Source organism: Heterodontus francisci, chromosome 2, assembly GCF_036365525.1.
Source record: "Heterodontus francisci isolate sHetFra1 chromosome 2, sHetFra1.hap1, whole genome shotgun sequence".
Taxonomy (NCBI): Eukaryota; Metazoa; Chordata; class Chondrichthyes; order Heterodontiformes; family Heterodontidae; genus Heterodontus; species Heterodontus francisci.
Genome location: NC_090372.1, coordinates 201,318,749 through 201,342,333, shown reverse-complemented (window position 1 = coordinate 201,342,333; position 23,585 = coordinate 201,318,749).

The window sequence follows — 23,585 nt, the reverse complement described above, 5'->3', positions numbered from 1 at the left end:
ATGAAGAAATTCCAAGTGACTTTAGAGATGCCATGATGATCACAATCTTCAAGAAAGGAGACAAGTTGAACCATAGCAACTACAGGGACATAGCATTGCTCTCAATTGTTGACAAAGTCCTAGCTACGATACTTCTTAATCGTCTTTCACGAAGTGCAGAGAAGGTCCTTCCAGAGTCCCAGTGTGGCATCCGACCTGCTACTGAAACAACCAACATGATCGTCACAGCATGCCAACTTCAGGAAAAGTGCAGAGCGCAGAAGATCCGTTTGTACATGGCATTCTTCAATTTCGCAGAAGCCTTTAACTCGGCAAATCAAACTACCCTTTGAAAGGTGCTCTCGATACCATTCTAAGTTCACAAACATTATCTATCTCCTAAATGACAATTTGCAAACAACAGTACTATGTAATGGCTCTGCAGACCCCCTTCCCTGTTACAACAGACATCAAACAGGGGGTGTCATTGCACCAACACTATTCTCAATCTTTCTTGCGGCATCACTGCAACTTACTACTGATGGGCTCCCCCCGGATGTGGTAATAACTTATCGCACTGATGACAAACTCTTCAACCTCTTCAACTCTTCAACCTGCTGAAGGCCAAAGCCAAGACTATAAGCACTTCTGTAACAGAACTACAATATGTTGATAACACACAAGATAGTGCTCACTCTGAAGAAGAACTACAACAGATGGGGATGGGCAATAAATACTGGCCTAGCCAGCGATGCCCATATCCCATGAACGAATAAAAAAAATTCACATATTCACTGAAGCCTACGAGAGCATGGGACTTGCCCTGAACACCAGGAAGACCAAAGTCCTCTACCAGCACACACCAATTATATCAAATCCAACACCTTCAATTGAGATTCCTGTTGAAGTGTTGGGAAAGGTCCCTCACTTCCCATATCTTGGAAGCTATCTATCCCAAAAAGTTGACATTGATGAAGAGGTACACCACCGAATCCAAAGTTTTCGAGAATCGTGATATCAGACCCAACACTAAACTCAAAGTTTATAGGGCAGTGATCCTCCCACGCTTCTGTACAGTGCTGAAGCTTGGACAACTTATGTACACAATATCAAGGCCCCAGAATAACATTATCAATGCTGTCTTAGAAGGAACTTGCAAATCAAGTGGAAGGACAAATGAACAAACATGAGTGTCTTCCAAGACACAGACATGCCAAGTAAAGAAGCCATGATAATCTCATATCAGCTGAGATGGATGGCACAGATTGTCAGAATGCCTGACTCAAGACTGCCCAAGCAGGTGCTCTACTCAGAGCTACACCAGGGAGTCAGATCACACGAGAGCCAAAAGAAGCACTTCAAATCTCAAAGCCTCCATGAAGGTCTGCTCTATTAATATCAGCACATGGGAAGCAGATGCCCAATCGTCAGCAAAATGGCGATCCGTATTCAAAAATAGTGTCAAGACCTTCCAATAAAGAAGAGCAACCACTGAGAATGGTGAGAAAGACGGAAAGAGAGGGCAATTGCTCAAGTCAACAAACCACCACCACCTCTCTTGGCTGATAACTGATGTCCTCACTATGGGAGATCATGCAAGGCTAAGATAGGGCTCATAAGCCACCCGTGAACACACAGCCAACACTGACATCTCACATCTACCCAGCCATCCACAAGGAAGAATGATTCTTGACATGAAGGACTGCCGATGATGATGATATAGCTGAAGCCTCTCATCCCTGGTACCATTCTAGTAAATATTCTCTGCACCCTCTGCAAGGCCTTGACATCCTTGCTAAAGAATGGTGCCCAGAACTGAACACAATGTTCCTACTGAGGCTTAACCAGTGACTTATAAAGGATTAGCATAATTTCTTTACATTAGTACTCTACACGTCTATTGCTAAAGCCAAGGATCCTGTATTTTTTTGAATAGCCTTCTCAACTTAACCTGTCACTTTCAAAAATCTGTGTATTTAACCCTCCAGGTCTCTCTATCCCTACGCCCATTGTACGATTTAGTTTATATAGCCTCTCTTCTTTCTTCCTTCCAAAATGCATCACTACATAAACTCCACATTACTCTCTTCCTTGCACCCTCTTTAATGTTATGTTTCTCCATATTAAGTAACAGTTCGTTTGCCAATCTGGTGGTTTTGTTCACATTCATTTAATGTTACTGATATTCGATTTGAGTTAATGGAAAGTAAGATCGAGTAGGGTGTGAATCAGGCAGCCAATCTGTATACTCTGTATACTCTGTCTTCCTTCCAGGTGAGTTGAGTTAAAATGACCCCCATAGTTTCGTATCACCGTGATATCTGATGACATTAATAAATAATGTAGGTATCTGAGCCTGGACTAATAGACACTGACACAACTTTGTTTTGACTGGGAAAATGATTGAGAATGCATTATCCTGGCCTTTAATATGAGGAGAGGCATTAGATGTCCAACTATAGGGCCTGCAATTGAAATTTACAACCATCAACTAAGAGATGAGACGAAATATATTTTCCCCATTAAATATTGATAGAATAGATTCCCAATAAAAAAAAAGTGTTGATTAATTCCATTAAAAACAGCTGGATAGCATTCATGATAAGAATGAGATTGAAAGTTAAGGATATGTATAGACACAAAAAAACTAATACTTCAGAGAACACACTGGTCCTTGTGTTGTTGGGGCCATAGATGCATCTTCTGTGAAATGCAGCTAAACAGCACTGTAGGTATTGCAGTTAATGTTGTATTGTTAGATTAAAATTCTGGGGTTTTGCTTGGTGACATTCTGAGATCAGTGAGAACCTGATGAAGGAACTCATTGATTCACTTCCCTTTGATATTGCAGTAGAGAAGAAACAATTGTCGTCACCACACAGAGGCCTCTGGTGGAATTTGACCTATTCAGCTTTAACAAGGATGTAACAGCATCAAAATGACATCAGTAGATTTACTGCCCTGTTGACATCAGTGCTCCAGCTGCTGCCATTTTTAAAGGGTCCTGCCACTGGGCAACAGCATCCACCCGTTTAAGATGGTAGGCCCTTTTAAATATGCAAATGTGCATCATAGGACCCCCAATTGCCATTTGGGAGCCAACTGGCAGTACAGTCAAAGAGGAACCAAAAACATTAAGTTTTAAACTACATTTGTGGGGCCAGGAGGGGCTGGAGTGTCGCTCCAGACTATACAAAAATAATCTGGGCTGCTGCAACACCCACCTCCCCTCACCATCCCCACCCCAGAACTTACTCTGTTGCCAGTCGAGCAGTCCCATGTAGTGCTGGCTGGAATCTGGCACATTGCACTGGGTCATCCATTTACGCTGAGCAGCTCACTGGTTCTCTTCAAATGAGGCCAAGGCCTTTCATAAAGAGAGTGCAACGAAGGTTCACCGAACCAATTCCTGTGATGGAGGGATTGTTCCATGAGGAATGATTATATAGACTGGGCCTTTATTCTCTGAAGTTTAGAAGAATGAGAAGTGATCTCATTCAAACATACAAAATTCTTACAGGGCTCGACAGGCCAGATGCAGGAAGGATGTTTCCTGTGGCTGGGGAGTCTAGAACCAGGGGACACAGTCTCAGAATAAGGGGCCAGCCATTTAGGACTGAGATGCGGAGGACTTTCTTCACTCACAGGGTGGGGAATCTTTGGAATTCTTTGCCCCAAAGAGCTGTGGAGGCTCAGTCATTGAGTATGTTCAAGATTGGGATTGATAGATTTCTACATATTAAAAACATCAAGGGCTATGAGGATAATGCAGGAAAGAGCCTTGCAATGGCTCTGGCTTCTTTGAACTCAGCATTGGCCGGCTGCTAATATGCTCCAGCAGTCGGCTGCACCAAAGTTGAACTCTGTCTCAGAGTCTCTCAAAGGCTTGTTGAACATGGCACATGCATTCTCTATGGTAGACAACGTCCCAAGCTTTTGGCTGATAATGCTTCTGGGGGGTCATTTTCAAAGCCTTCTCTGGCCTCATCCCAACCTATCTCAGTGACTTCCTCCACCTTGCCCACGTCCTCATTTTCTTCGACAGTTATTTTTCTTGGAATGTGGGCAACACCATAAGGCATTAATTATTGCCCAACGTATTTACCCTGAAGAGCATTAAGATCAACCATATAGGGCTAAATTTTCCCAACCCTTTGAGGTCAGGCAGGAAGGCGGGTGGGGATGAAATATCGGGACGGAAGGCATAGGGACGGAAGTCATAAGAATATAAGAACATAAGAAATGGAGCAGAGTAGGCCATTCAGCTCTTTGAGTCTGCTCCGCCATTCAATGAGGCTGATCTTCCTGCATTGATCATTTTCCTGCACTATCCCCATATCCCTTGATGTTTTTAATATGTAGAAATCTATCGAACTCAGTCTTGAACATATTCGATGACTGAACCTCCACAGCCCTTTGGGGCGGAGAATTCCAAAGATTCACCACCCTCTGAGTGAAATAATTCCTCCTCATCTCTGTCCTAAATGGCCTGCCCCTTATTCTGAGACTATGTCCCCTGGTTCTGGACTCCCCAGTCAGGGGAAACATCCTTCCTGCATCAACCCTGTCGAGCCCTGTAAGAAATTTGTAAGTTTGAATGAGATCAACTCTCATTCTTCTGAACCCCAGAGAATAAAGGCCCAGCCTATTTTTTAGAACCATGGAACCATAGAAAAATTATGGCACAGAAGGAGGCCAATCAGCCTTTTCATCTTTCCTCCTAGGACAATCCCTCCATCCCAGGAATTAGTTTGGCGAACCATCGTTGCAAGTATATCTTTCCTTAGGTAAGGAGACCAAAACTGGACAAAATACTCCAGGTGTGGTCTCACCAAGGCTCTATATAATTGCAGTAAGACATCTTTACTCCTATATGCAAATCCTCTTACAATAAAAGCCAACATACCATTTGCCTTCTTAATTGCTTGCTGTACCTGCATGTTAGCTTTCAGTGACTCATGAACACTGACACCGGGTCCCTTTGAAGTTCAACACTTGCCAGCCACTCACATTTAAGAAATACTCTGTATTTCTGTTTTTCCTACCAACCAAAGTGGATAACCTCACATTTCTCCACATTGTATTCCATCTGCCAAATTTTTGCCCCCTCGCTTAAGCCTCTCCAAATCCCCTTGAAGCGTCTTTGCATCCTCCTCATAACGCACACTTCCACCTAGTTTTGTGTCATCTGCAAACTTGGAAACATTACATTTAATCCCCACATCCAAATCATTGATATAGATTGTGAAAAGCTGGGGCCCAAGTACTGATCCTTGCAGTACCCCACTAGTCACAGCCTGCCAATCCAAAAATGATCCATGTATTCCTACTCTCTGTTTTCAGTCCATTAACCAGTTCTCAATCCAGTATATTCCTCCCAATCCTGTGTCCTCTAATTTTGTTTACTCACATCTTGTGTGGGACCTTTTCAAAATCTTTCTGAAAATCTGAATATACCACACCCACCAGATCCCCCTTATCTATTCTGCCAATTATGTCCTCAAAAAGCTCCAACAAGTTTGTTAAGCATGATTTCCCTTTCATAAATCCATGCTGACTCTGCCCTGTTATCACATTCTTTATCATCGATTCTAGCATTTTCTCTACCACTGATGTTTGGCTAACACAGGGTTGTCCAACCTGTTCGCATGGTGAAGGGGGGCACATTACAATTTTTGTCTTACATGGGGGGCCGGTGAGACAATTTCGGAAAGATAAAGGTATTAATCATACTATTAATCAAAATAACAACAAATGTGCATTTTTGTGAAGAAACTTTACATGAGAAGATTAATTTATTAACTTACTTTCTCATCACGATGTTGGACACAGATTTAGTGAGATACCTGGCACTTTTTTCCTTGCACAAGTTGTCAATGTTTGCCTGCACACTTGTTGTAGTGATGTGGAGTATTCCAGATAGATGATCTCTCCCTCTCTCTCGCTGTCTCTTTCTCTCTCTCTGACTCTCTCTGTTTCTCTCTCTCTCTCTCTGGCTCTTCTTCTCCCTGTGTTCCCCCCTCTCTGTGTTGTTCACCCCTCTCTGTGTTCTCACCTCCCCGCCCCCACCGTCTCGTCCTCGCTCTCTTTGCCGCCCCCTTCTTTCTAAAGGCCTGCTCGGGTCTGCAAAAAAAACCCGGCCCAAGCCCGACACAACCACATCCGACCCAATCCCGACCCGGCCCGAGTCCTTCCATTTTTTCCCTCACCCGACCCCGCCCGACCCGACCATCAGTTAACTTACCTTCCATTTTTCACTTTGTTGCAAAGAACAAACAACAGTACAGCACAGGAACTGGCCATTCAGCCCTCCAAGCCTGCGCCGATCTTGATGCCTGCCTAAACTAAAACCTTCTGCACTTCCGGGGACCGTATCCCTCTATTCCCATCCTATTCATGTATTTGTCAAGATGCCTCTGAAACGTCAATATCGTACCTGCTTCCACCATCTCCCCCAGCAGCAAGTTCCAGGCACTCAACACTCTCTGTGTAAAGAACGTGCCTCGCACATCCCCTCTAAACTTTGCCCCTCGCACCTTAAACCTACGTCCCCTAGTAACTGACTCTTCCACCCTGGGAAAAAGCTTCTGACTATCCACTCTGTCCATGCCGCTCATAACTTTGTAACCCTCTATCATGTCACCCCTCCACCTCCGTCGTTCCAATTAAAACAATCCGAGTTTATTAGAATTAGAATTAGAATATTACAGCGCAGTACAGGCCCTTCGGCCCTCGATGTTGCGCCGAGCTGTGAAACCATCTGACCTACACTATTCCATTTTCATCCATGTGTCTATCCAATGTCCACTTAAATGCCCTTAAAGTTGGCGAATCTACTACTGCTGCAGGCAGGGCATTCCACGCCCTTACTACTCTCTGAGTAAAGAAACTACCTCTCACATCTGTCCTATATCTATCACCCCTCAACTTGAAGCTATGTCCCCTCGTGTTTGCCATCACCATCCGAGGAAAAAGACGCTCACTATCCACCCTATCTAACCCTCTGATTATCTTATATGTCTCTATTAAGTCACCTCTCCTCCTCCTTCTCTCCAACGAAAACAACCTCAAGTCCCTCAGCCTTTCCTCGTAAGACCTTCCCTCCATACCAGGCAACATCCTAGTAAATCTCCTCTGCACCCTTTCCACATCCTTTCTATAATGCGGTGACCAGAACTGCACGCAATACTCCAGGTGCGGTCTCACCAGAGTCTTGTACAGCTGCAGCATGACCTCGTGGCTCCGAAGCTCGACCCCCCTACTAATAAAAGCTAACACACCATATGCCTTCTTGACAGCCCTATTAACCTGGTTAGCAACCTTCAGGGATTTATGCACCTGGACACCAAGATCTCTCTGCTCATCTACACTAACAAGAATCTTCCCATTAGCCCAGTACTCTGCATTCCTGTTACTCCTTCCAAAGTGAATCACCTCACACTTTTCCGCATTAAACTCCATTTGCCATCTCTCAGCCCAGCTCTGCAGCCTATCTATGTCTCTCTGTACCCTACAACATCCTTCGGCACTATCCACAACTCCACCGACTTTAGTGTCATCTGCAAATTTACTAACCCACCCTTCTACACCCTCTTCCAGGTCATTTATAAAAATGACAAACAGCAATGGCCCCAAAACAGATCCTTGCGGTACACCACTAGTAACTAAACTCCAGGATGAACATTTGCCATCAACCACCACCCTCTGTCTTCTTTCAGCTAGCCAATTTCTGATCCAAAGCTCTAAATCACTTTCAACCCCATACTTCCGTATTTTCTGCAATAGCCTACCGTGGGGAACCTTATCAAACGCCTTACTGAAATCCATATACACCACATCCACTGCTTTACCCTCATCCACCTGTTTGGTCACCTTCTCGAAAAACTCAATAAGGTTTGTGAGGCACGACCTACCCGTCACAAAACCGTGCTGACTATCTCTAATGTACTTATTCTTTTCAAGATGATTATAAATCCTGTCTCTTATAACCTTTTCCAACATTTTACCCACAACCGAAGTAAGGCTCACAGGTCTATAATTACCAGGGCTGTCTCTACTCCCCTTCTTGAACAAGGGGACAACATTTGCAATCCTCCAGTCTTCCGGCACTATTCCTGTCGACAATGACGACATAAAGATCAAGGACAAAGGCTCTGCAATCTCCTCCCTAGCTTCCCAGAGAATCCTAGGATAAATCCCATCTGGCCCAGGGGACTTATCTATTTTAACACTTTCCAAAATTGCTAACACCTCCTCCTTGTGAACCTCAATCCCATCTAGCCTCGTAGCCTGAATCTCAGTATTCTCAACAACATTTTCTTTCTCTACTGTAAATACTGACGCAAAATATTCATTTAACACTTCCCCTATCTCCTCTGATTCCACACACAACTTCCCACTACTATCCTTGATTGGCCCTAATCTAACTCTAGTCATTCTTTTATTCCTGATATACCTATAGAAAGCCTTAGAGTTTTCCCTGATCCGATCCACCAATGACTTCTCGTGTCCTCTCCTTGCTCTTCTTAGCTCTCCCTTTAGATCCTTCCTGGCTAGCTTGTAGCTCTCAAGCGCCCTAACTGAGCCTTCACGTCTCATCCTAACATAAGCCTTCTTCTTCCTCTTGACAAGCGCTTCAACTTCTTTAGTAAACCACGGCTCCCTCGCACGACAACTTCCTCCCTGCCTCACAGGTACATACTTATCAAGGACACGCAGTAGCTGCTCCTTGAATAAGCTCCACATTTCGATTGTTCCCATCCCCTGCAGTTTCCTTCCCCATCCTACGCATCCTAAATCTTGCCTAATCGCATCATAATTTCCTTTCCCCCAGTTATAATTCTTGCCCTGCGGTATATACCTGTCCCTGCCCATCGCTAAGGTAAACCTAACCGAATTGTGATCACTGTCACCAAAGTGCTCACCTACATCTAAATCTAACACCTGGCCGGGTTCATTTCCCAGTACCAAATCCAATGTGGCATCGCCCCTGGTTGGCCTGTCTACATACTGTGTCAGAAAACCCTCCTGCACACACTGGACAAAAACTGACCCATCTAAAGTACTCGAACTATAGTATTTCCAGTCGATATTTGGAAAGTTAAAGTCCCCCATAACAACTACCCTGTTACTCTCACCCCTGTCGAGAATCATCTTCGCTATCCTTTCCTCTACATCTCTGGAACTATTCGGAGGTCTATAAAAGACTCCCAACAAGGTAACCTCACCTCTCCTGTTTCTAACCTCAGCCCATACTACCTCAGTAGACGAGTCCTCAAACGTCCTTTCTGTCGCTGTAATACTCTCCTTGATTAACAATGCCACACCCCCCCCTCTTTTACCATCTTCTCTGTTCTTACTGAAACATCTAAATCCCGGAATCTGCAACATCCATTCCTGCCCCTGCTCTACCCATGTCTCCGAAATGGCCACTACATCGAGATCCCAGGTACCAACCCATGCTGCAAGCTCACCCACCTTATTCCGGATGCTCCTGGCGTTGAAATAGACACACTTTAAACCAGGTTCTTGCTTGCCAGTGCCCTCTTGCGTCCTTGTAACCATATCACTGACCTCACTACTCTCAACATCCTGTACACTGGCACTACAATTTGGGTTCCCATTCCCCTGCTGAATTAGTTTAAACCCCCCCGAAGAGCACTAGCAAACCTCCCCCCCAGGATATTGGTACCCCTCTGGTTCAGGTGAAGACCATCCTGTTTGTAGAGGTCCCACCTACCCCAGAAAGAGCCCCAATTATCCAGGAAACCAAATCCCTCCCTCCTGCACCATCCCTGCAGCCACGTGTTCAACTCCTCTCTCTCCCTATTCCTCGCTTCGCTATCACGTGGCACGGGCAACAACCCAGAGATAACAACTCTGTTTGTTCTTGCTCTAAGCTTCCACCCTAGCTCCCTAAATTTCTGTCTTAAATCCCCATCTCTCTTCCTACCTATGTCGTTGGTGCCTATGTGGACCACGACTTGCGGCTGCTCCCCCTCCCCATTAAGGATCCCAAAAACACGATCCGAGACATCACGAACCCTGGCACCTGGGAGGCAACATACCAACCGTGAGTCTCTCTCGTTCCCACAGAACCTCCTATCTGTTCCCCTAACTATGGAGTCCCCAATGACTAATGTTCTGCTCCTCTTCCCCCTTCCCTTCTGAGCAACAGGGACAGACTCTGTGCCAGATATCTGTACCCCATTGCTTACCCCTGGTAAGTCGTCCCCCGCAACAGTATCCAAAACGGTATACCTGTTGTTGAGGGAAACAGCCACAGGGGATCCCTGCACTGCCTGCTGGTTCCCTCTCCTTCCCCTGACGGTAACCCATCTACCTACTTCTTTTACCTGAGGTGTGACTACCTCCCCATAACTCCTCTCAATAACCTCCTCCGCCTCCCGAATGATCCGAAGTTCATCCAGCTCCAGCTCCAGTTCCCTAACGCGGTTCTCGAGGAGCTGGAGTTGGGTGCACTTCCCACAGATGCAGTCAGCAGGGACACTCTTGGTGACCCTTACCTCCCACATTCTGCAGGAGGAACATACAACTGCCTTAATCTCCATTCCCACTATTCCAAATTCCCAACAAATCTACTGAAAAACCAAAAAAACAAAAACTCAAAACTTGTTAGGTTAGCAATCCAACGGACAGAACTTCCCAAATAAAAAGTTTACCCTATCAACACACCAGAGTCCTTTTTTTTTGGTTGGAGGAGGAGGGTGGGTGGGAGACACTACACGTGTAGTGTCTCGGGTACAGCCACCACACAAATATATACCTTTTTCCTTACCCAGCAGTCCCCTGGTCCTCCGAAAACAAAAGGGAATTCACTTTTAAACTTACGCTGAAATTGACTTCCCAGCTGTAAGCCCGTTCACGCACCTCCGTTGCTATCAACGCTGCAGTCACCGAAACTAAAAGAAAGAGATTCTAAACCACACAAATATATACCTTTTTCCTTACCCAGCAGTCCCCTGGTCCTCCGAAAACAAAAGGGAATTCACTTTTAAACTTACGCTGAAATTGACTTCCCAGCTGTAAGCCCGTTCACGCACCTCCGTTGCTATCAACGCTGCAGTCACCGAAACTAAAAGAAAGAGATTCTAAACCACACAAATATATACCTTTTTCCTTACCCAGCAGTCCCCTGGTCCTCCGAAAACAAAAGGGAATTCACTTTTAAACTTACGCTGAAATTGACTTCCCAGCTGTAAGCCCGTTCACGCACCTCCGTTGCTATCAACGCTGCAGTCACCGAAACTAAAATCCAACCTCTCCTCATAGCTAATGCCCTCCAGACCAGGCAACATCCTGGTAAACCTCTTCTGTACCCTCTCCAAAGCCTCCATGTCTTTCTGGTAGTGTGGCGACCAGAATTGCACGCAATATTCTAAGTGTGGCCTAACTAAAGTTCTGTACAGCTGCAGCATGACTTGCCAATTTTTATACTCTATGCCCCAACCGATGAAGGCAAGCATGCCGTATGCCTTCTTGACTACCTTATCCACCTGCGTTGCCACTTTCAGTGACCTGTGGACCTGTACGCTCAGATCTCTCTGCCTGTCAATACTCCTAAGGGTTCTGCCATTTACTGTATACTTCCCACCTGCATTAGACCTTCCAAAATGCATTACCTCACATTCGTCCGGATTAAACTCCATCTGCTATTTCTCTGCCCAAGTCTCCAACTAATCTTTCTCCTGCTGTATCCCCTGACAATCCTCGTAACTATCCGCAACTCCACCAACCTTTGTGTCGTCCGCAAACTTACTAATCAGACCAGCTACATTTTCCTCCAAATCATTTATATATAATACAAACAGCAAAGGTCCCAGCACTGATCCCTGCGGAACACCACTGGTCACATCCCTCCATTCAGAAAAGCACCCTTCCACTGCTACCCTCTGTCTTCTATGACTGAGCCAGTTCTGTATCCATCTTACCAGCTCACCTCTGATTCCGTGTGACTTCACCTTTTGTACCAGTCTGCCATGCGGGACCTTGTCAAAGGCTTTACTGAAGTCCATATAGATAACATCCACTGCCCTTCCTTCATCAATCATCTTTGTCACTTCCTCAAAAAACTCAATCAAATTAGTGAGACACGAGCTCCCCTTCACAAAACCATGCTGCCTCTCACTAATAAGTTTGTCTATTTCCAAATGGGAGTAAATCCTGTCCCAAAGAATCCTCTCTAATAATTTCCCTACCACTGATCTGCAAAAGCTTAAAATAACTGTAACAAAAGCACCTTTCTAGTCCAAAAATTAAATTAACAGTGGAGCCACTTACCTGTGATAGAGCATATCCGACCCGGCCCAACCCGAGCCCGAATGCCAGATCCGGCAGTGCAACCCAACCTGACCAGACCCAAACCTGACACATTTCGTCGGATCCCATCAGGTTCAGGTCAGGTAGCTGACCTTTACCTCTTTCACTCTCTGGCCCACTTTCTCTCTCTGGCCCCACTCTCTCTATGTCCCCCCCTCTCTCTCTCTCTCTGTCCCCTGTCTCTCTCTCTCTCTGTCCTCCCCTCTTTCTCTCTCTGTACCACTCTTTCTCTATCCTTCTCTTTCTATGTGTCCCCTCTTTCTCTCTTGCTGTCCCCTCTCTCTCTCTCTGCCCTCTCTCTCTCTCTCTCTGTTCCTCTCTCTCTCTCTCTGATACCCTCTCTCTCTCTGTCCCACTCTCTCGCTCTCTCTGTCCCCTTTCTCTCTCACTGTCAGTCGCAGGGAGCGGGTACACTAAGCACAACAGCTTTGTGGTTGGTCATTTTATTTTAAAATCACACTGAGTTCCACAGCTGACAGGTGCTGGGAGCAGGAGAAGTGGTTTCTGAACTTCATACAGACTCGAGTTGTCTGGCGGCCTTTTAAAAAAAAGTCGGAAAACTTGAATCTGTCCAAAGTTGGGAAACTGCTGTTAGTGCTCTCAGGCAGCACCTGTCAGCTGTGAAACTGACAGTGCGATGTTTTAAAAAGCCAGTCTAGAAGAAGAAGACAATGGGATATTGATGGAAACCTTGATGGAAACCAAATGGTTTCCACGGGCCATATGCTGGACAACCCTGGGCTAACATGTATGCAGTTCCCTGTCTTCTCTATCCCTCCTTTCTTAAATGGTGGGGTTACAATTATCACTTTGAAATCTGCAGGAACCATTCCAGAGTCTACAGAATTTTGAAAGATGACCACCAATGCATCTACTATCTCTACAGCCACTTCTTTCAACACTCTGGGATGTAAATTATCAGGTCCAGGGGATTTATTTACTTTAAGTCCCATTAATTTCTCTAGTTTTTATTTTTTACTAATATTAATATCTTGCAGTTCCTCGTTTACACTCGTCCCTTGATTCTCTATTATTTCTGGGAGGTTTTTAGTATTTTTCTCCAAGAAGACAGACATGAAGTATTTCTTTAGTTTCTTTGTCAGTTCCTTATTCCCAATTATAGATTCTCCTGACTCCACTTGTAATGGACCCACATTTGTTTTTGCTAATTTTTTCCTTTTTACATACCTATAGAAGCTTCTACAGCCCGTTTTTATGTTTCTCACCAGTTTACTCTCATATTCTAGTCAAGTGCACAGTGCATGATATGGCCATCAATCGCATCCAACAACAATCTGTCAAAGAAGAACAGGATGAAAGCCCAACTCTGGAGGAAATTGTGACCGCCATCAACCAGATGAAGAACAACAAAAGCCCTTGAAACTGATGGAATTCCACCCGAAGCCTTGAAACATGGTGGCCCTGCCCTATACACCAAGCTGCATGAATTTTTCATAGCCTGCTGGGAACAGGGCAGGATTCCACAGGATCTTCGTGATGCCGTTATCATTACCTTGTACAGAAACAAAGGAAGAAAATCAGACTGCTCCAATTACTGTGGGATCACGCTCCTTTCTGTCGCTGGGAAGATCCTGGCTAGACACTTCTGAACAGGCTTGTGCCTACCATTGCGGAAGAAAACCTCCCAGAGAGCCAGTGTGGTTTCAGAGCAAACAAAGGCACCACAGACATGATACTCAATTACAAGAGAAGTGTCGTAAGCAAAACAAAGACCTGTACGTCACTTTCGTAGACCTCACCAAGGCATTCGACACTGTGAGCAGAGATGGACTTTGAAAAATCCTTGAAAAACTTGGATACCCACCCAGGTTCTTGGCCATGGTGAAGCAGTTTCATGAAAATCAGTACGGACAAATCAAGCAAAACAGCAACCTCTCGAGTCTCTTCCTCATCTCCAATGGCGTGAAGCAGGGATGTGTGCTGGCCCTGGCTCTATTCATCATCTTTTTCACATGATGCTGCAGCAAGCAACGGAAGACCTTAAGGAGGGAGTTTACGTATGCTTCCGGACTGATGAACAGGCCTTTTCAACCTGTTACGATCCTGGTGGGTTTTTTTGGGAAATGCAGTGTGTCTTTAAGACAGCAAAAGATCAGTACTGCTTTAAGAACAAGCAATCCTCAGGAGTTACCGAGAAGGTGCATTCTGGTTGCCATTGGATACAACCATGTGGAGAGGGAACCAAATAATTTCAGCAGGTGCATCCTTGGGCACAGCCATTCAGAGACTGAGAATCGATGTACAATATTGCGATTATCTTTTGAACTATTTTTTTTTGTTGAGACAGACTGTTCTAACACACAGACAGCTGGGCCAGCATGTACTGAACAGAGATCTCTGTTAATTTAAACAAAACAAAGGGAAGTTAGACTGTGAAAATCTTTTATCGATCAAAATTCTAAAGCCAAATTGATTCATTGAAAAGTGTTTGCGAGTTGGCGATTTGCGGTGGTCATTGTTGGATGAAAGAGGAGTTGAAGCTTCGGATGTTGGACATTTTTTCTTCCCTCATCAGACCCTGGAAGACTGCGAGTGGACTATAGCAGAGGATTGTTCATTGGGAAGTGTAAATCTGAAAGGACACTAATTTTTCTATTTTAAATGTTGTTTTTATCTTAGTAGTGTTTAAGAGTTTAGTTTTTCTAATAAACAGTTAATTTGTTGATCTAAAGACACCTGGTTTGGTTCACCTCATTCAGAGGTTAATAGATGGTTCAATTCTGCTGTGGATTTCTTTAATTTGGAAAGTTTAAAGTGATATGTTAGGTGACCTGTGGAGCACTGGACTGATTTGACAGTGCGTTCCTCCCACCGCAATCAGAATCATATATTTTGATTGGGGGCTTTAACTTGAGCAGTCAGTCGTAACAAACCTCAGGCATCTTCAGGTTCACACAAAGACACAAGAAAAACTCATCCATGAACTTCTTTTCGCCGATGACTGTGCTCTCCTCGCCCACAGTCAGTCAGACCTACAACGTATAACAACACATTTTTCCGAGACGGCACAGCTCTTGGGACTAAAAATCAGTTCTAAGAAAACTGAAGTGCTACATCAGCCTGCACCCCAAGAAGAATGTAGACTACCGAGCATTGTCATCGAGGGAACCGAGCTGAATACCGTCAAGCAATTTACTTATTTGGGAGCATCATCTCGTTTGATGCCACCATAGACAAGGAAGTGGACAATAGGCTTTCAAAAGCAAACAGAACATTCGGCAGACTGTACAAACGTGTGCAGAGCAACCACAGCCTCAGAGCACAGACCAAACTCAAAGTGTACAAAGCCATAGTCCTCACCATCCTTCTGTATGGCGCTGAGCCATGGGTCCTATACTGCCATCATGTATGCTTGATAGAGTGCTTCCATCAGCGCTGCCTCCACAGCATCCTCAAGATCCGCTGGCAGGACCGTATCACAAACGTTGAAATCCTGGAAACAGCCAACATTACCAGCATCCAGGCCATCCTCCTGCAAAGTCAACTGCATTGGGCAGGTCATGTTGCCCGGATGGACGACAGTTGCCTGCCCAAGATCATGTTGTATGGAGAGCTGACCACGGCAAACGTTTCAAGGACTCCCTGAAGAAGTCCCTCTCTGTGTGCCACATCGAGCATCGCCAGTGGGAGGCGCAGGCCATAGATCGTGATTCCTGGAGATGCTACATCAGGAGGGCTACAGTCACCTTTGAGACTGAGCAAAGAACCAGCATGAAAGAGAAAAGGAGGAGAAGGATAGATCCACTTTCCTCCAGCAGCGACTACACCTTGACTTGTACCCGCTGTGGGAGAATCTGCCGGTCACAAAATAGGCCTGACTAGCCACCAGCGGACCTGCAACCAATGACTATAACCTTCCCAAAATCTTCGTCCGCAATGAAATGCCAAGAGAGACTCTCATATTCTATTTTCCCTCTCTTAATATTTTTCTTGGTCCTCCTTTGTAGGATTCTAAAATGCCCCCAGTCCTCAGGCTTACCATTTTTTTGACAACTTTACAAGCTTGTTCCTTTGATCTAATACAATCCTGGATTTCTTTTGTTAACCATGGTCGGAACACTTCTCTTGCTGTGTTTTTGTGCATTAAAGGAGTGTAATTTTGTTGTAAACTATGTAATTGTTCTTTAAATGTTAGTCATTGCCTGTCTACCATTATACCTTTTATCATAGTTTCCCATTCCACCACAGCCAATTTGCCTCTCATACCTTCATAGTTTCCTTTGCTTAGATTTAAGATCCTAGTTTCTGATTGAACTACATCACTTTGCAACTTAATGTAAAACTCTATCATATTATGGTCATTCTTTTCTAAAGGCTTCTTTACAACAATTATTAATTTATTTATTAATTAGCCCTTTTTTAATTGCACAATCTAGATCTAAAATATCCCGTTCCCTTATTGGTTCCTCAATATACTGCTCTAAAACACCATCTTGCATACATTCCAAGAATATATCCTCCACAACATTAGTACTATTAGGTTTGCCAGTCTATGCGTAGATTGAAATCCCACATGATTACTGTATTACCCTTGTTACACGCACTTCTAATTTCCTGATTTATACAGTGGTTTAAAATTCCACTGCTGTTTGGTGGCCTATAAATAACTCCCACCAATGTTTTCTGCCCCTTTTTGTTTCTTAGTTACACCCAAACTGACTCTACATCTTGATCTTTAGAACTAATGTCACTGCAGTACTAATGCCCTCTTTGATTAACAGAGCTACCCCACCATCTTTTCCCACCTTCCTGTCCTTCCTGAATGTCATGTGCCCTTGGATATTCAGGTCCCAGCTTTGATTACCTTGTAGCCACATCTCTGTAATGGCTATCAGGTCATGCATATGAATTTCTATTTGAGTTGACAATTCATCTATTTCATTGGGAATGCTGCGGGCATTCAGATGCAGAGCCCTTAATTCCTTTTTTTTTTACTGTTTTTGTAAACTCTGGCCCTATCTGCTGGCAGACTCTTAAGTTTGCAATCACTGTCCATTCCTGCAATACTCTGATTACCATTACCTTTATTGCTACCTTGATCTATTGCCTTGTCATTTCCCTTTCATTTACTCAATCTTCCCCGACAGATCCCTTTCCTCCACTATTTAGTTTAAAGCCCTCTTTACTTCCCTGGTCCCAGCACTGTTCAAGTGAAGTCCCTTCCAATGGTACAGCCCCCACTTTCCCCAGTACTGGTGTCAGTGCCCCATGATCTGGAACCCATTTCTCCCACACTAGTCTTTGAACCACTTATTCATCCCTCTAATCTTATTTACCTTATGCCAATTTGTACGTGGTTCAAGTAATAATCCAGATAATATTACCTTTGAGGTTCTGCTTTTTAAGTTCATGCCTAGTTCCTCATACTCCCTTTGCAGAACCTCTTTCCTAATCTTATCTATGTCGTTGGTAACTACATGGACCACAACAACTGGATCCTCCCCCTCCCACTGCAAGTTCCTCTCTGGCCCTGAGCAGATGTCCCAAACCCTGGCACAGGGCAGACAACACAACCTTCTGGATTCTCGCCCTCGGCTGCAGAGAACAGCGTCTATCCCCTTGACTATTCTGTCCCCTACTACCCACTACATTCTTTTCAACTCCCCCCACTTGAATGGCTTCCTGTACCATGTTGCCATGGTCAGTCTGCTCATCCACACTATAGCCCTTGCTCTTGTCCATACAAGCTGCAAGGACCTCGAACTTGTTGCTCAATTGCAAGGGCTGAGGCTCCTACCTTCTTGATCCCCTTACCTACTTCACTCATACCCTCATATCCCTGACCACTGACCAAATCAGACTACCCTACCCTAAGGGCCATTTTTGATAATGTGTTAATTAATTTATTTTTCTTAATGAATTTATAATTAAACCCCACTACTACTAAGCCCCACTTCTAAAAAGCTTTACTACTGCTGTAAAGCTTATTACAACTAATAAAACCTTACTAATAAATCATAATAATAGTCTCATATTTGGTGTCAGATTCAAATTCTCTTCCAAGTCCCCAATTTCCATTTCCCATTTCTCTCTGTGCTGAGATAGTTTTCTTTACCTGAGGAGTTGGTGCTGGTAGTGTTGGTGATGTGTGCATGTTAGAAATGAAATTCTAACTAGAAATTCTCATCCACATTACACCATCAAAGAAAAGTGAAACTCAATTTTTAACTAGCTTTCACATGCCATGCAAGGTGCTGTTTGAATATATTGGGGGTTTATTTTGGCTAAAGAGTTGAAAACAGGTGGTAAATGGGTGCAGTGCCAATAAGGCCAGCCTGTTTGTAAGAGGAGATTTAGCACACATTTTTTGTCCTAATTGCTGATTACTATAATTTGAACCTACCTGCAGGTGCTAAGCAGAACCTGGGGGTAGAAATTCATCTTGGGTGGTGGCACAAAATGGGCACTATTGGATCTCTGCTCATTATATGCAGTGCGTGATATTCATTTCCATTGGAGCAGTATATGTGGGGTCCTTGCACCCACATCCACTGAAGGTGTGAAGTACTCTGGCTCACACACAACAGCACATTGCAAGATAGCTTCAGGACTGAAGAAGGTAGTGCACAGGTTCTCAGACATGGCACTGGAGGTCCTGATGGAGGAAGGACGCCACCTCGCCCTTCTGTCCCACTCTGCTGCAGCAGCTGCTCTGCCTAGCCTCATGTCCTTCTCCCATTCCTTGTCCAGCCCAAGAGGGAGCCCTAGAAAAATGTCAATGACCAAGCACTCGCATTCTCCTGGTGATTCCTGTAATGTGTCCAGTAAGGTGGAGTAGCACAGCACATACTCACTTAGGTCAAATTTTCATAGAATTTCCAGAATAAATGTTGTTTGAGTGCTGGTGAAGTCTTTACACAGTGTCCAATAAAATCTCTCCATGAGTTTCAGAGGTCCTTTAAGTAGCACTTGTAATTGCCATCAACAACACATTTACTCCCAAATAGCTGGTCACTGTTGGGAGAGGGTGTTAGTTGAGGCGAGGCGTTAGCCACAAAAATATTGTGCAACATCTCTTAAATGGCATTCAACTCTTTAACAAGTGATGGTTCCTCGCACTGGCTTCAACTGCTTTACCAAGATGGCATCTTGTGTTAAACTGGCATTTCAGCTCAAGACCCCATGGTGGCCACTTCTTTACCTCTTTAGCGGCTAAAGGATTCAGCGAAAGTCATCTTACCAAAATACGAACATACGAATTAGGAGCATTCGGCCATTCGGCCCCTTTGAGCCTGCTCCACCATTTAACACCATTGAATTCTGGCTTGCAAGCCTTTCATCGCCATTCTTTCTTCCTGGAGTGTTACCTGTAGATTTTCACCTATCTCTGGAAATTAGGTGGAATTCATGACAAGGCAAAGTAACATGCGATTTGTATTCAGAGCAGGCTTGTTGGACCACATTTCATACTTTACTATATTCCCATGCAGTTGGAAATGCTAACTAACCACAAGGACTGCAGCATTTCAAGAAGGCTGCTCACCACCTTCTCAAGGGCAATTAGGATGACAATAAATGCTGGCCTAGCCAGCGACGTCCACATCCCATAAATGAATAAAAAAACTATAGTTTATAGCATTTTTTTTACATGTTCAGGGGATGTGGGTGTTGCTGGCCAGCATTTATTACCCATCTCTAATTGCCCTTGAGAAGGTGGGGTAGGTTGCATTATGTAATATTAGCTTTGTGCACTGCACCTCATTTTCTATATAACAAATTGGTGAGAGTCCAGACTAAAAGTGTACTACATCACATTAAATTTTGGCCAAATCATCCACAGACCAATAACTATTGCACTGCCCTTGCAGTTCTACATTTTGCCAATCATCTATTTTATGCAATTAGTAACTGTTCTAACCCTCCTCTCCTCCAAATACACACAAGCACACGTGCATGACACACACACACACACACACACACACACACACACACACACACACACACACACACACACACACACACACACACACACACACACACACACACACACACACCTATAAACACCATGATTCTTTAACAAAAACAAGAAATGCTGGATTCACTCAGCAGGTCTGGCAGCATCTGTGGAAAGAGAAGCAGAGTTAACGTTTCGGGTCAGTGACCTTTCTTCGAAGAAGGGTCACTGACCCGAAACGTTAACTCTGCTTCTCTTTCCACAGATGCTGCCAGACCTGCTGAGTGAATCCAGCATTTCTTGTTTTTGTTTCAGATTTCCAGCATCCGCAGTATTTTGCTTTTATTACCATGATTCTTTACCTGGGTTCCGTTAACAGGAACATAGCTAATGAAGTGTTTTTTTTTATATTAACAAAATTAGCTTATTCTTTATTTTAATTTATTTAGAAAAGCAATTTTTTTGAATTGCTGTATCAATCATAAAATAACTTTCCTTTGAAAAAAGAAAACTAATTTGTTACTATGAATGCTAAATATCATTACTACTAATGCCATGCACCATGTTCTGGAATAATTTTAATCTCTTATGTGGATTATGCAGAATGGTTTTTGTCTCACAAGATGGTTTCAGAGGGAAAAGAATTGGTTCTGAGACAAATAGTGGAACTCCAGGTGGATAAATCACTGTGCACACAAGGATGTCGAAAGAAGTGACAGAGGAGATAACAGAGGCTTTGGCCACATGTTTTCAAACCTGCTTAAATTTGAAAATTGTGCTGTGGCATGGAGAATAGCTGATGGAACACTTTTGATCAAGGAAGAAGAGATGGGTCAAAGGAGAAACCATAGGCCAGTTAGTCTAATGCCAGATATGGGTAACCCAGTAAAATCCATAATTTGAGGTACAATTAATGGCCATTTAAAAATGAATCAAGGACAGCCAGCATTGATTTATTAAAGGCAAGTGATTTTTGTCCAATAGTTTTTCTTGAAGGAGTCTTCATTTGAATAGATGAGGAGAATGCATCAGACTTGGATTTTCAGAAGAAGTAAAATAAGGCATCTCAGTAGAAGCTGATTAAAAACATTCAGGTGTATGGTATCAGAGGAAGTATAGTAGCATGGATGGGAGGTTAGTTGACTGTCAGGAAATGAAGAGTTGGGGTAAACAGGTATTGCCCAGACTGGGGAAAGGGTTGAAAGTGGTGTACCTCAGGAGTCCGTGCTGGGCCTGTTTTTCTTCTTGGTACATGCAGAGGTTTTGGATTTGGGCATAGGGGAAAAAAAACTTATTTTTACAAAGCGCCTTGCATGACCTTAGTGCTTCCCAAAGGGGTTTATAGCCAATGAAGTATCGTTGAAGTGCAGCCGAAATCTGCTGACAGAAGAAAAATAGGAGGACTGCAAAACAGTATTGCTGAAAATAGAAATACTGGGCTGCATTTTAAAAGCCCGCTGCTGAAATAGGCGGTGGCCGAAGAAAATGGGGCCCGCATGCATGGGGCCCACGTCACAGAGCTGCCGCGATAGCAAACGCGGCGGCTCATTAGCATGGACAGGGCGCCCACCACCCCCAATGACGTGGAGGGGGCGGGTGAGCCGTCGCCGGTGTCCGACGTCAATGTGCAGGTGCTGGCGCCATTTTTAAAGGGTGTAGAGCCTCAAATGAAATGTTAAAATTTTAAAGGGCCAGTTAATGTACATTGTAAAAATTAATTGAAAAGTCTTCCCATGCCCTCTCCCACACCAACCACCCCCCCCACCCCCAACTCCCAAATGGCATTAAAATTAATTTCAGCTCTTCCCTCCACCCAGAATACCTGCCGTCATTAAATGACCTTGCCCCCCCCTCCACTAAAGTTCAGACCCTTTGTCTTTTACTCCTTCCCATCACACCAACCCCCCACCAATCCAAGCAGGTTGACCCCACTCCCCCCCTCCCACACCGAGGGAAATTCCTCCTCCTGCCTCCCCACAGGAGTGGCGCCTCGTTTCCCCGAATGGGGACTCTAAGTCACGGCATTGCTGGCCTCCCAAATGAAGATCGGTGCAGCAATTAAGGAGGCAATGGGACCTTCATTAAATCAGGATTGTTAATCATTTTGCATATGGAAATTGTAGTCCCGTCCCCGAGCAGCGGAATGGCCACCACGAAGCCTCGCCGCCACCACCGAGATCGGTACGGGGCCTGCCAGCGTTGGGGTCGGTGGCGGGCCTCCTCCATTCCTATCTTCATTGCCCCCAGCCCCTCTGCCACCGTTCCCGGTGTTGAAAAACCTATAAAATCCAGCCCATTATGTCGAAGCTTCTGGTATTCTTGTGGATTGCCCTGATGAGTGCAAGACAAAAAGCTTCGACATAAGATCTCTATTTTCAGCAATATTCAATTTCTGTACCACCAAATGACCATTTGACTGTAAAAGACTTGAGGAAGATTTAGACAGGTTAGCAGAATAGGCAGGCAGGTGGTCGCTTCAGAGTAATGTGGATGTGTGAGGTAATGCATTTTGGGAGGAAAAGTGAGGAATAGGAGTATAAGTTCAACAGAAAGATGCTGAAGGGTGTGAATGATCAGAAAGACCTCGATGTTCAAATACATAATTCTCTATAAGCATAACTGTGGGCAAGCCACAAAAACACCAACAGCATTTTGGGTTTTAGAAATGGGGAAAGAGATCTCAAGAGCAAAGAAGTAGGGCTTGATTTTAACACCTCGGTGGGAACAAGGCAAAGCAATAGTCTAGGATGGAATATCAAGAACAGGCCTTTTTTTAATTCTTTAATGGGATGTGGGCGTCGCTTGTTAGGACAGTATTTATTGCCCATCCCTAATTGTCCTTGAGAAGATGATGGTGAGCCGCCTTCTTGAACCGCAGCAGACCATGTGGTGTAGCTACACCCTCAGTGCTGTTATGGAGGGAGTTCCAGGATTTTCACCCAGCGACGATAAAGGAACGGCGATATAATTCCAAGTCAGGATGGTGTGTAGCTTCGAGGAGAACTTGCAGGTGGTGGTGTTCCCATGCATCTGCTCACCTGTCCTTATAGGAGGTAGAGGTCGCGGGTTTAAAAGGTGCTGTCGAAGGAACCTTGGTGACTTGCTACAGTGCGTCTTGTAGATGGTACACACTGTGCGTCGCTGGTGGAGGGAGTGAATGTTGAAGATGGTGAATGGGGTACTAATCAAGCGGGCTGCTTTGTCCTGGATGGTGTTGAGCTTCTTGAGTGTTATTGGAGGTGCACTCCTCCAAACAAATGGAGAGTACTCCATCACAATCCTGACTTGTGCCTTGTAGATGGTGGACAGGCTTTGCCGTGAGTTATTCGCTGCACAATTCCCAGCCTTTGAC